This window comes from Pollicipes pollicipes, unplaced genomic scaffold, assembly GCF_011947565.3.
Source record: "Pollicipes pollicipes isolate AB1234 unplaced genomic scaffold, Ppol_2.1 Scaffold_4740;HRSCAF=5597_pilon_pilon_pilon, whole genome shotgun sequence".
Taxonomy (NCBI): Eukaryota; Metazoa; Arthropoda; class Thecostraca; order Pollicipedomorpha; family Pollicipedidae; genus Pollicipes; species Pollicipes pollicipes.
The window spans coordinates 16,302,567-16,317,775 of record NW_023596545.1 but is presented as its reverse complement, the minus strand read 5'-3'; the positions used below and the strand labels follow the sequence as shown (position 1 = coordinate 16,317,775).

Here is a 15,209-nt window from a genome sequence, read left to right as displayed (position 1 = left end):
AGTCATGGCTCTTCCCCCACCCCGCCAGACGGGAGGGGAGGGGCTGATGGGCGCGCGAAGTCGGCGGTCGGCGGCGGCGGCACGCGCCTGTACCAGCCCCGGATCTCCCCGGGGCCAGAGCCACGCGACGCCCGGTAATTCGCAGCTAGCAGCCGCCGGCGCTGCTAGGTCGCGGCCGTCCTCAGCGGCTCAGCGCCGCTGCTGTCCGTCCTCAGCCGCACAGCGCCGCTGCTTAGCGTCACTGCTCGGCATGTCTCACGTGACCATGGTGTGATGGTGTCCTCTGTCCCACGTGACCAGTACTGACTTCCCCTCCTTCACCACATGGGTGTTGAGCACACTCGCGGCGCCTACCGGTCGTTCAGCCGTTCAGCCGTACCCGGTCTTCTCCCCACTGTCCTATGACCGGCCACTGACCGCCGTGTGACCGCGCTTCGATTCCTCGCTCGGCCGGCGTGCGCCCTGACCTCGCCTCTCTCCCTTACTCTGCGGCACCATGGGTAACACCGACAGCGCGGTGGCCAGTGGCGTCAAGAAGCAAGCTGGACCAACCACACAGGATGTCTACAAATTCGTCGACATCAAAGGTTAGCAAATTCATCGGTATGAAAGGTATCGTACTGATGCCTGCGAACATTTTTCTTACATGATAGTGTTTGAAACTGAATTTTCATGCATGTACTGACGTTTTGTCTGCATTCATTTGGGATGTCAACACATCCCCGCTCAATGATGACTGTAACGCGTCCATCGTCGTCACCGCCAAAAGAAGCAGCAACGAACATGAAAAACATCGGCATTACAAAATCACGTGGGTGATAAGATAAAAACGTCTAGGTGAGCGTATGGGACATGGTGGGTGAAGAAATTGTGCACTCTGTTTTCGTGCAAGACGATATGAAGGCTGCGAGCTCAGCGAAACAATGTGCAGTGGTGGACGGCTGTTCTCACTTTCCGTGGAGTCTAAAGTAATGATATTGTTTTATCCCAGCAAAACTTAGCCCTGTTCACGCTAGCGTTTTTCGACTGGTATCTAATTTGGTGTCGCCGCATTTCGCCCCGCCGCATTTTTGACCCCGCCGCATTTTTAATATTTGGTGTGTATTCTTAGTGATAACGTAAGTTGTTAAGCGCGGTTGCGAGGAACATTGTTCACGTAGATAAGACAATAGTGATAACCTTATTCATCGGAGGAAAAACAGGAGAATGGAGATATAGATGTGTTGACATTTCGGCAAGATGTCTTTATCGACATAATAGCAGAAGTGAACTTAAAATTACCTACCGATGATCCCACTAGATTTTTCAGGTTAGTTCTTTTGAAACAGCGAGCCGCGGTTTTCTAAGGACATCAACATTCAGGGGATTAAACAAGGAGCAATTGACAGCCATTACCACTACACAGTGCGTATCTAAATAAGAATTAGAATAGGCAAAAATATGTGCACATGCAAACCATTCATCTTATTATTTATTAGCATTCCAATTCTTAGTTAGATATGCACCGCATCATAGAAATGGCTGGCAATTGTTCCCTGCTTAATCCCCCGAATGCTGGTGTCCTGTAGAAACTGTGGCTCGCTGTTTAAAAAAAGAAGAAAAATCGAGCAGAATCATCGGCAAGCAATTCTGAATTTACTTATGCTTTGTTTCAATAAAGGCATGTTGCCCCGAAGTACCAACGCGTCTTCGTTTACATTTCCCTGATTTTCTCCGATGAATATGGCTCTTAATACTGTGTTATCTATATCTTCTTCATGATTTGACAGACTTTCACAACGGTATCTTCGTTTTTCTCGTACGACATCTTAAAGTGGAGATCCCTGGGTGAGAACTCAATTTCCCGCGGCTGGGCACGGTTGTCCCAGACGCCTCAGTCGGGCGCTGGCCAACTGTGCATGAGTTATTCAAAGACGCTTCATGCACCGTTCTTTCCTTTTTCCATCCGAAGATACCATGGGTCAGTACCCACCCCGCCCAGTCAGGGCAAAGTTGGTGCGGTCCACTGTTACGACGTGAATTCCAATCATACGTTATCTAACACAACCCAGGCGAGATTTTCGGATCCACCTTTTGTACTCTTGGTTGAGTCTGATGCGTGGAGTCAACTGCTTTTTTGTCGGTAACGTTATTCACACGATTAACGTTTTGTTGCCTTGTTGCAAACTACGCCTATTTGTTGCCTTGTTGCAAACTACGCCAAACTACGCCTGAAAGCGGTGGCTCGCCACGACTGACTCGTAAATTCAGATCGTGCCAAGCATAAGCATACAGTTTCTCGGTTTTGCTGGACGACCCCTGGCCCGGGTATTCGTCGTGTCGACGCCCAGAATAACGGCTCCCTGTTCAGGTGGCGAGGTCGGGGCGGTTTGGTCAATACCCGGCACCCTCCCCTCGTGTCGCTCCATCTGGCACCGACCGGCACAGCGGCCGGCCCACCCGCCACTGGTTGCTAGGGTTTGAATTTGTGAGAATGCGGCAGGAGAGGCCGTTGTCAGCATTCAATCACGTGTCGGCCTGGGCACCACCTCGGGCCATGGGTTGTACGGTTTGCGGTATTTGTGAGCTGTCTTTACTCTTTGAGCTATAAGGTATATTTTGTTGTGATCATATAAGTGACTTACTGAGCTTGACTATTGGTTGTGACTTTTGTCGATGCTCTCCACATGCTTTATCTGAAACTCTCACTCCATCACGCGAATCGGAAGCTCCCTCCTGATGTCACCAGCATTCACTGACCTACGCAAACCTTCGTTCATAATTGCTTGCAATGACATCAGAAAATATCAATGATATCAACGAATGGCTGCCAGCCAGAGACATGACGCGTGACGTGGTGCACTGAAGTCGACCAACACAGTAAACAGTGACCCTGGCTAATCTTGTCCGCATTTTCTTGACCATTTGATGGCTTCACGTCGTCTTTTTAATTCTGTTTAGTCGAGAAATATCCAGTGGGGAAGAGGAGCGTTCGTTATATGCGTATCCCGTCTAGGCTACCATACTTCGTCTAGGTACCTCCCCTGCCATAGGTAGGGGACTTCGTCTGTCCGAATATTAATAAGGGATTTCGTGATCTTTCCGGATTTGTGAAATGACCTACACAAACACCTCAGGTGGCGGAGAACTGGTGGAAATGATGAAGGTGGCGTCCAAGACGAAGAACTACACGGAGGTTGACGACTTTATTCAGAATCGCGTGGTCAATTACCTCTACAACGGCGGACAGGGTCGACTCATTCCGACTGACCATCTGGTCTTGTTGCGAAATCGCGACAGGCCCAAGCAGAAACTGGTGAGTGACGACCAGCCATATGACGTCACTTGATGTCGATGTTGCAATATTCCCTGTGTAAAGATGACAATGGGCAAAGCTGCACGAGTTCGTATATGGTTCATGTCATCCATTGTGCTGACGTTTCGGATGTCCAGATAACAGAAAAAATGCAAGAGTTGGATGAAAGGTGTCAAACAAAACTAGTCGGTCCAAAAGCACGCAAAGCTGTCAGTCAAAATGAAAACGTAGACAAAACACGGAAGCAGGATACCAAGCAATACGCATGACAGCCCGACGCACAAGGCGTCGGCAGCCATATTTTAGTCACTCTTAAGTTCTATCACCCCATTTTGACATTTTATCTTTTCTGGATCATTACCTTCTTTGCCTTCATCGCTTTTCATCTTTGCCCGAGAACTTTTCCATTTTGATTTTCACCATTACCTTTAAACTCCCAGCTACACGTGTCTCCAATGTCTCGATATACCTTGCTACAATGTGTCATGCAATAGGCGGGGTTTGGCCGTCGAGCCATACCATCTGAAATTTACGATCACCTACAGGAACGATTCAGGCCTAGCTTGGTGAATAGCTGCCGTTATTACCAGGACAGCGACGTCTATGGTTCGTGACGCGGCTCAATCGAATCGACCTGTACATTCTGGCACACCCCTTCGTTTCAGCTGGAAGCCAATCGCCGTGTGATGGACGAAAATGGCGAGTTTCCGCCGCTGGAGCTGGAGGACGAGGACCCCACTCTAGATTGGCAAAACTACGGTAACAGCCTCAGAAGCGGCAGTCCTCACAGGCGCTCTACCTCGATGTTCATCACGATCTCATGCGTTCTAAAAAGTCATTGGTTTTATTGGCATCCAAGTTATCACGGAGTTTTGGAAATGTTTTGTACAACTGCATCATGATACGGAAGATGGAAGCCGAAAGGTCTCTTCAGTAGTTATCCTATTTGCTGTTACGTTTTGTTACATCACGTTTAGTTCATTTTAATTCCATCGAGTAATTACATCACTGCTACTTGCTACTTCATCCTTATAGGACAACTATGTCTGATAAACAACATTTTATTCATTGCAACTGCAACTCTTGTTTACGTTTTCCACACCTAATATGAGGTCGATGAAACCTTATTGGTGGAACGCTAAGCCAATCACATGTGACAATCGGTAGCCCGTTGATTGCGGGTGGCATATTTCGTTGAACTAGGGGTTGTGTTACCAGTCAAGCATGGTAAAACCATTTCACTGGTTCCGATGACAAATTATGGCCGCAAGTCAGATAACCAGATAGTTTGTGGATGTGGAGCATGAAAGCACATGTAGCGAACGTGGTGTTGTATTTTTTCTCCTAACTTAAAGCCAAGCAAATTCATGTCAGGTCGCAATTTGCAGTTGTCTGAGTCGGGACACCTCTTTACAGTTCACATTCTTATAAATGTTTAAAAAGGGAACCTGACTTAGGCAACTATAAATGCAGTGTCATTGAATGACCACTGTATTTTGACTCAACTTTTGATAAACGCTTAACAAGCTCTCCTGTCCGTTTAACAGGGTATTATGAAGGCCGATGAAAAGAAAACATGCAATCAAATAGATGACATCACCATGGCATGACTTAGAATAACTGCAAACCTTGTTCTTCGACGCAAATTATCCAATGCACTCGTAAGGGAATGCTAATGGTTTAAAGGTGGCTCCCTTGGTGGGTTGGACTGTTGAGGGCAAATAGAAGTAGCGACGATCATCTAACGACGTGCAAGCTAACAGATGAGAGAAACCAGAATGTCCCCAATAATTCGATTGAAATGCCGTGAATGTGTTGGAAAACATGCTAAGTCCGCGTGCATGTCAAAATGTCCTGTCGAGAGGAGGCACGTGCCGTTGCTGTAGCTGCACATGCGCCCCTGACAAAGTGTCACTAGAGGAGGCACGTGCCGTTGCTGTAGCTGCACATGCGCCCCTGACAAAGTGTCACGGCGAGCAACCACTGCTGGCCACTTATTACTCCAAGCTGTTAAGTTGTTTGCTTTTCGCCTGTGAAGTTACTACTCCGCTCCTCTATGTGACTCGCCTGCAGACAAGCAAAAGTATCGTTTTTGCTGCTTCAAGCTAGAGGAGACGGGCGCAGTCAACGAGGGCATCCTGCTACTATGTATGCTGAACGCCACCTCCATCCACAACGAGCTGGCTAAGCGGCTGCTGCATTTCTTCCCGCGCCTCATCAATGACATCTACATGGCGGACGAGTACTACGGCGAAAACGTCCTACACATTGCCATTGTCAACGAGGATCCGGCTATGGTGAAAGTACATGGCTGAATTACGGCGTGGACGTGCATGAGCGCTGCTATCCGGTAACTTCATGTGCCCTGAGGACCAGAAGAGCTCGCGTACGGACGGTGCTGGGCACCGAGATCGTGCAAGTCGCCGCCAACACGAATTACAAGGGGTCAGTGAGGCAATCTTTCTTTGACTCTCGTCAAATTTGGTGGAAGGCGTATACAACGAATGGGGTAAAGAGAAGTGTAGAATATAGGTGCCTGCAGAAAGCCCGAATGTTGCTGTTGGCCGAGTGGGCAATCTGGTTACACTAATGTTGTTGGCCCTCTAATTCCTGGGCGGTAAATGTGACTAAAAGAACTGGCGATTGGAAGATGTAATGAAGTTGAACCCCATGGCATCTGCAGGCAGTTGCTCCTATGTTTTGCCGTTCTTGTCATATGTGTCTTTGCTTGTATTGATTGGCGTGGATATGCATTCTGGTAGGGTAGTAGGGCTCTGAACGTATGGTGATAAATGCCGAGACAAAAACCGCAAAGCGAGCTGCAAACCGACAATGCCCTAACTCACTGGTGGCTGGCCACCTACAGGTACGTCTACTGGGGGGAGTATCCCCTATCCTTCGCGGCCTGTCTGGGTCAAGAGGAGTGCTACAGGCTCATTCTGGCTAGAGTAAGTCATCTGTGCCATACAACAAATCATGACTCGATTTGTCACTCAGTTATAGCCACAATTGTGTGATTTGACGCGAGCAGGTTGCCTGAGCTTAGTGGCTGACAGTCTTCGCACGATGGAGCTTCCCTGTATAGCGCACAATGTAGATAATGTTTCAAATTGTCCTCACAATAAAGTTTAAAAATGACGTGGTGGATCTCAAAACCAATTTATATGTTAGCTGTCTAAATGCTATCAGTCCTTATAGTGGCAAGCCGTCCAATAAACCAAACTATAGATTTGCCGTTTGTGTCGCTGAAGTGTACAACAGTCTGCAATGGATTTACAATTTTCAACAAAACGATTACGCTAATGAGCAGAACGTGTGAAAGCGAGCAGCCAACCTGCAACTGACCACCGCCAGGGGGCGGACCCAGACACCCAGGACACCAACGGTAACACCACGGCGCATATGCTGGTCATTTACGACAAAATGGTGAGTCGCAGACCTGACCGGAGTCGTTGCAGTGCAGAGACAGCGCGGGCGCATAAGAACATACGGCCTCAAGGGGTGTGAACACATTGTCTGTGCAGGGGATGTGAACACTTACTGCTTGAGTTACACTAAACGATGTGTGAGGGATTTGACATGAAGATGATATGCGGCAATTCTTACCGAAATCCCCCTTATTTTGGATTCTTGCTGAATTTTTTAACGTTTAACATGGTGATGACTGTTAGTTGCATGCATCGCAGATGTCTTCTTTCACCGAGATCAGTTTGCAGAACCAGGGATACAGTTCACAAGCGTATTGGTATTCATGCAAGCGATCCGCGACCATCCACATGCGTGTGTGTTGCACATCGCCTCTCCATGGATGACCACTTGGAAGCCTGACTGGCAGCCGGGTGGTGTTCTTCCGTTTGTGTGTGTGTGTGTGTGTGTGTGTGTGTGTGTGTGTGTGTGTGGTGTGTGTGTGTGTGTGTGTGGTGTGTGTGTGTGTGTGTGTGTGTGTGTGTGTGTGTGTGTGTGTGTGTGTGTGTGTGTGTGTGTGTGTGTGTGTGTGTGTGTGTGTGTGTGTGTGTGTTCCTATCGCAAAATGCGAATGTTCTGCATTTAGCACTTCTGCTCGTTCAAGGCACTCGCTAACGTACTGATGGTAGACCCATAAGAACTGGGGACATTTTCCCGGTTGCCGCCTAATATGCTTTTAGCAGACGAGTGATGGGAGAGCCGCTACACAAACAGTGTCCGTGTGCCGCACTGTCATCGCAACAGTGCGATCTCACTGACCAAAATTTTTTAGCTGTGACCAGCTGGAGGTAAATGCTTCTTGGTTTCGTAGGCAGTCATTCCTTGTAGCTAATAGTCCCAGACCCTTTTGATGTCATCTAGCGTACACACACACGCACGCACACACACACACGTGTCACGTGTCTTTCAGGTCAGCCAAGCTACTGGAGGGGTGAGAGAGGCTGCAGAGGCGCGATCGACGCCAGCTAACCCAGTGGCGCCGTGGCAATGCATGTCTTTCCAGACCAACGCAACGGACGCAAAATTGAGTGATATTGTTTTGGTGCCCCCCCCCCCCCCCCTGTTCCCGCTGCCTCAAGAAGCGTCCTTGCCATGTGCAGGCTAACACCGCGTTTCTCCCAGACCAACGGAGCTTTCTCACGTAGAACTAGTGGGGCGTGGCGCATCCGTCAAAATCTGTGGCTTCGTTGGATTTGTCCGTGTTGCTGCGCTGGCTTCGCAGACCGCATTGTCCGTTGCTTGATATCCACAGCAGAGCTCGCTGGACGCGCTGGCCGGCTGCCGTGTGCCTCGTGGCGTGCCAAACAGACCGTGCCTGTTCGCGTGCCACCGGCTGGATCAGAGGCTATGATGGCTTTAGAGAACGCGACGCTACGGCTGTATATATGTGTTTGGGAACAGTCTAAAAAGAAGCCCTGCTTTGTCCTAACGATCTCAACCAGCAGCCAGGGGTGAGAAAAGCGTCCGATTTACCGCACATGATTGGCGAAAAAATTTTGCAAAAAATTTTGATGAAGACATTGCGGGAATGAAAACATATTACGATGGGCCATCCCAGTTAGACCAAACTCAAAGTTAATGATTGGTCTCTACTCGCTAACGCTTACAGTGTGAGCTTAAGTAGAGCATGTGTCGAAACATTGACGTTTTGTTCTGTCAGCAAGTTGAGCCACTAAATGCTTCCAAGTATGGTGGTTTTAATCAGGATAGTTTTTAGCAGGTGATAGAAATATACTCTAAGCTTTACTATGTAAGTGCTGACTACCTTAATCAGGGTAGTTTTAGCAGGTGACGGAACTATATTACAAACTATACTATATCAGTGTTGACAGCACATATTAATGGCAACACAGCGCTTTTACAATGCCTCTCAGATCCGGTTTTTTTCAGCCAGGATTCACTTCACATATTAAACAGTGTAAAATATCAGTACCTTACGGCGAACGTGATAAGTCTGCTACGCAGCGTTTTAAGGAGTCGTGTCATTTGCGACAGATGGTTTTGAATGCTCGCCACGCGGTTGTGGATCGGGTCCAATGAGGGCTGTGCGTTGGTTGTGTTCGTGTCGTGAGAAGCGCACTGCTTGAAAGACGTAGCTAATCATCAGGTTCTTTACAGGGAATGCTCCACATTTGAATAGATTGAAGCACATATGAGACATGGTGAAATAAGTTCACTTATGGCTTAGCATGCTTTTAAGTAGAAAAACTACTCAGTACAATAAGCACACACACACACACACACACACACACACACACACACACACACACACACACACACACACACACACACACACACACACACACACACACACACACACACACACACACACACACACCACACACACACACACACACACACACACACACACACACACACACACACACACACACACACACACACACACACACACACACACCACACACACACACACACACACACACACACACACACACACACACACACCACACACACACACACACACACACACACACACACACACACACACACACACACACACACACACACAACACACACACACACACACACACACACACACACACACACACACACACAATAAGCATTCATGAAGACCATTGGTTACCAGACAGCTGCATTTCAGTGCGGAACTGATAATTATCCTGCTGCATGTCATATAATTTTCAATATCGATCTGCCAAGGATTTAATCAGGAATCACTCAAGGAACCTAACTTTGATCTAGGGTCAAAACAATTGCGGAAGGTGGTCATTGTTCATGTGAAGCTGGCGCCATCTGTGATCATTGCAAAGCCTATCATATTGTACTACTTATCGCATGCAAGTAAACCCCTAGCTAATGGTGACGTATGTCTTGATAACTTTGAGGCAGACAATGTTAAAGCTATGATTCCCAAGAGGACTTTTAAGAGGGGGATCCATTCTGGCTTTATGTACGTGCATGCGATATCTGCCTTATGTCATCAAATGATGTCTGCTAACTCTATTTTAGACATCTTCTTTCATTTCGCTATCAGGGTCACGTCATTAATCTGCACAAGTAAAAAGATAAACTGCATAGTGAGCATGACCAATGTGATGTTTAGTCATGACTTATTCATTAGCTCTCGGCTTGATTCGTCGTTTTTCACAACACAGACTGATAGCGGGAGGTCGAAGTCGAGGTCGAGGATAGCGAGGTCAGGTCGGACACCTCCCCACAACGTTTCAGAACTAAGGTAGATGAACTGCACGGATAAAAACAGCGGATTGTCTCAACTAGATTTTGCGACTGGTAAGAAGTTTTGGGTTCCAGCATAACAAATATCAATGGTCAGATTTTCCTGAAAGTTGAGCATTTTCAGTTTTCCACGTCCCATGCCAGTTTTCCATGTACCAGACCATGTATTCCGAAGCGGCACAAAATCTATGGAGGTGCATTCCCTTTTGTTCTGAGTACAACAGTGCGAAGTTTTATGTGTTCGGAGCAAATGTGTATCATGCAGTGCTCTGTTAACGTAACAGTGTCACACCGCCGCCTGTGCGTCCGTTGATCGGTGCGCAATGCTCCTGAAAACTTAGTTCGAGGCTAGCGACTCGTCGAAACACCCGCAATAAACGTCCCAGAATGTACCGAAAAATTTGGGAGCGACTGCACGACATACTGGAGAGGTATCCTCATGAACCCTTAGGGGGGGGGGGGGGGGGAAAGCGCGCCCCTCTCCATACCAGAGCGAGGTTTAAGCTTGTTATTTTATAGGACGATTTCCACTCCACAAAGTGTTATGCTACATTAAAGATTAATAAAGCATCAGTAAGATTCGTGGACGTCATCCTCCGCTAAATTGATGCCAGGATAACATTGTTGGGAAGTGACACATTTATCAAGTTTTGGGAACATCTGTCGTAAAGAGGTTTCGTTTGGTGCGAGGGCGTTGCTCACCCGTAGTTGGTACAAGTGGTTGCAACTCCAATTGTAAGTTTTGGGGTTATCGATGAGTCTGTGTCATAGGGTAATTTAGCCTTACGTTCGGACGAAAGATTGAATTTCATATGTCCACAAATTCAAATTCCATCCATCCACTGCAGAGACACAAGGATGAGCCCAAGTTGTCGTCAGTAGTCGTAAGGTCAAGCTTTCATCGGGTGTTGTATTTGGTGGTGGGTTACCGTGACTCTGACATGGGCCGGATCAATAGTGTTTTATCCTTGCTGCCTCTGTTCACGACGGCTGCTCCCGTGCCGGACATGTTACCTCTCCAACGCCAGACACGCGGCCTTGTCTGTGCCGACACGTTCCTGTCAGACACGCGGCCCCTCCTGTGCCGGACCCGTGTTCGAAATAGCAACGCCCCAGTGAGTGGTTCGCCGCCGCCGCAATGACGGACAAGCTCGTTACGTGGTCATCGATCAGCCATCAATGTAACCAAGGCTTTGCAATAGGCTATCCAGTGCTAGATTTATGGTTGACGATTCCGGATTGTGGAGTAAATATTTTGAAAGCGCAGGTAGTAGGGGCTTAGAACTATGAAAAAACTATGGAGATCCATTTCAGACACTGTAGTGATAGGCACATGTCATAGCTGCGTGCCTATAGCAGCACAGTAATTTTCAAGTTTAGATGACGTTTAACATAAAAAATAATAAACAATCTGACAGAAAAGCGATGGAGAGGATTTTTCGGATGCATTAAACCCTGAAAACCGGCTTACTCATTGGTTTTAAGCCCACCTCTCCGGCCACTTGCGCACTTGGACCTGTTTCCTAAACTCCGGGAGTTAAAAAATTGGAGCCGATAAGTTCCAAATTTTTAGAACTTATAAGTTCAAAAGAATTGGAACTTATGCTGTTTCAAATGTCGTTCGTGACTCAAAGGACGCTTTTCACCCCTGCCAGTAGGTTTCTTTAACACGAGCTCGTATGGGGTCAATTTTACCTCAAAGGTTTTTTCCAGGATGGTGTCCAAGCGGCGCTGCGTAGCAGCGCCAAACTTTGCTTAGATGTATACAATTGAACGGCAGATCTTTTAGTACAAAAATTCAGATGCAACTTGTAAGGCCGCTGACCTACGGCAGGTCAGTCTCGCTCTTAGGCAACACAACGATTGAAGGAACAAATTTCATTGATCTAGTGTTGGGTGCAAAGGTTAGATACGGTCAACACCAATCCATTTTATTACTCTAGGGCTTGTTGTAAGCGGTAGTTTCTGGTGCTCATTCCGAATTCATTGAGAACAGAAGCCGCATTGTACATCTTTCATGAACTTTTTAAAGATCGGAATAGTTCACTGACCTAAAACTGTCCAGGCCAACATTTGGCTTTTAAGAAAATGCTGCCTAGTTTCTTCATACCTTTGTCATACCTTTATCGCTTATTCAAATGCTAAACTCAAAGCAGTATTACATGATTTTGGTCACCACGATCTTAGAAAGGTCAGACAGGGTCACTGACCTTGAATGAGCAGATGACCTTCTGCTAACAACAGGTATTTAGGTTCTAGAGGCCCTTTGGAGACCATCCTGGAGTTTGATCTTGTTTGACTGTTTTTGACCCGAAGGTCATGTTCTAGGAAGCTCAAACCTTAGCCTAAGTGAGTTCACCTACATACCAACACACCCTGTAAATTTGATGTCCATAACTCTGATGTTTTTTATAACTTTTTGATGTTTATTAAATTTGATGTCTTTGAACTCTTTATTTTACTCCCCCCTTGAGATCTCAAGGGGGAGTAAAATGAGCCCCATCCAAGCGAAGAGTATCCAGCCGGCCATCCGGGCACATGTTAGTGCAGGGAAGAGCACTGTGGTTGATAAGTGAAACGTAGGGATATAATGTCTAATAGTGATGTCAGCTGACCAAGTGTTGAAAAATATCTGAACTTTATCTGTTTCGTGCTTAGGGTTTGTATGTTATACATACCAGTGACAAGTTAAGCATTGTTGTTTGGTTACGGAACCGGAGAAACCGCTCCTGAATGATGTTGTTTAGCAATGTTTTACGTCTTTGATCCGATCTGAAAAGCTTATGACCTTTAACGTTCAGGGTGATGAAATGGTATACGCTGTGAGCTGGTGCGGCCGTCAATATGTTCTGCCTGGCCATAAAGTTATGAGGCAGGATTCTAAAAACCGATCTGCCCTTAGTCCATGTTCGACTTGGTGTACGAGTGCGGAGCCAGGATCGACATGGTCAACCGTCTGGGCATGACGCCGCTGACGCTGGCGGCGAAGCTGGCCAAGAAGGACATCTTTTTCCACATCCTGAAGGTGCAGCGTGAGATCTACTGGCAGATTGGTAAGCAGACGAGTCGCGATGTTTTGCGCTGGGGCGCGGCGGCGTTGCTGCGTGATGGGTTGACAGCAGGTTTGGTCATCAACCTGAGCTTCAATGTTCAGTTTCAGCTATTTATTATTTCTTATTTAGCTGCATCGGTTTTGGCGGTGATGATGGGCAACAGCAATGGCAGCATATCTTTGCCTGGCGCAGAATATCTTCTGGGCACAGTTCGCGGGGTCCACGTGGGCTGTCAAGGGCAGTCTGTACAACACCGGTGAGCAGTCACCGCGCTAGGCTGAGGCAGACTGGCGGCGATCACGGACTAAGCAAACTGGGTGCTGGCGCGCTTTCTGTTCCAGGCCACATTACCTGTGCCGCCCATCCGCTGCCTGGCCTCGACTCCATCGACATGGAGACGGGGAAGATTGACCGGAACTCGGCGCTGAATCTCATCGCATTCGGGGTACGTGGCTGGCAGGCCACCTACCAAACTTACACAAGTATTGGTTGGAAATATAATGCATATTTCAGATGTATGTCCTTTCCTAAGGCACCAGCAGCAATGGATGTATATGAGCAAAACAACCGGCAACAAACGCAGTTTAGAGCCACATAAATTTCCTACGCCTACGCGAGAGCAAGCCCATGCAGACACACCGCAATATTACTACGCAATAGTCTATCGGCCGAGTGTTTATCTCCGAAATATATTTGTTAATCACGCGCGTGCTGTACCATTAGGCACATGCTGTCGGACTCTTGCTCCACAGGAGAACCTTGATCACCTGGATATGCTGGACGGTGTGATCGTCGACCTGCTCGTGGCCAAGTGGAACGCATTCGTTAAGACAAAGTAAGTGTCGTCTTCACATAGACTGATGCAACCGGATACTTTGGGAGAGAAACAAACCATTAAAATGGTTCAGGCAACGTTAAACACAAAGTAGCCAGTGGTGTTATAAAATGATAATTTGCAAGTACAAACTTTCCAACGTGAACTTCCGGTGTAACTGTTATAAAACTCTATAATTCTGTGTAGGAGATTTCAATGCTCACTTAATCCTGCCGATTTGTTTTCACAGGTTCAAGCGCATGATGATCCTATTCGGCGTCTACTTCCTGCTGAACCTAGCCTGCTTCACGCTGCGGCCCGGGCCGTGCATGATGGGCGTCCACAAAGTAAAAGAACCCAGCCGCCTCTCGCCCGGCCTGGCCCAAACCGAGCCTCCCGGGACAACCACCGCCTGCTCTCACCAACACCTCTGATCACGACCTGGCGTTGCCCGACCATCTGCTGCGTGTGAAGACGTCAGGCGCCCGAGCTAGCTTCCAATGCGGGCCTCCTCTCGAGAACCCCGGGACGTCTCGAGCGCACCCAGACTCCTCCAGCCCCTCTCTGAGCCCTCGTGGAGCGGACCCAGTTTTCTCTAGCCCAGCCCCTGGCTCGGAGTTTCAGCAGACAGGCTGGCTGCCTCACCAACCGCGCCTGCACCCTCTCGAAAGCGACAGAAACGACGCCACGCGACACCAGGATCGAGCGCCGCGGCTGCCACTTCGCAGACGACCAGGCCGCCTGTAGATGGTGCGTCCGAAAGCGCGAGGAAAACGGCGGCCGACACAGCCGTCGATCCCGGGCGGTTCTCCAACCACCGCGATGATGCGACAGGGCACCGCGACTACCGACCTCAGCACGCCAGCCCAGAGCGCGACTCGACACTCTCCGAAACGAGACGAACGCCACCAGACTGTGGCTCGTACGCTCTGGATGTACAGCGGACCCTGGGACGCCGTGCGCTGGACGCTCGAGGCGCTGTTCTCGTCGGTACCATTGCCTACGTCCTTAACGCCCTCAACGAGGCCCCGCTTCCTCCTCGGCCTCAGCATGTTCATCGAGAACCTGGTACGTGACGAGGTGGACTAAAAGCACAAATAGTTTGTCTAGTCTCAAACGGTATGAATTTGGTCAGCATCGCGTTGGTGGGCCTCGCGTACATCGCGGCGTTGAAGGGGATCGAGAACTTTGGGTGGTGAGTGCGGTTAATAGCGTCCATTGAAGCAGCACGGTACGAATGCGGCCCGGATTCAAAAGTAAGGTATGGTATTACCATTCACACCGCCGCCAGCGATTGTCAGGGATTTCTCAACCTCTGACCAAACTGAAAGCTGTTTCTCGATATCCAGCGATTGACTACCCG

At 48.3% G+C, this 15,209-nt stretch overlaps 1 pseudogene; it reads left to right on the top strand.

The window, feature by feature from the left end:
- Positions 1-496: 496 nt before the first annotated feature.
- LOC119097990 (transient receptor potential cation channel subfamily V member 5-like) overlaps positions 497-15,209 on the top strand; it is a 38,768-nt pseudogene continuing 24,055 nt past the window's right edge.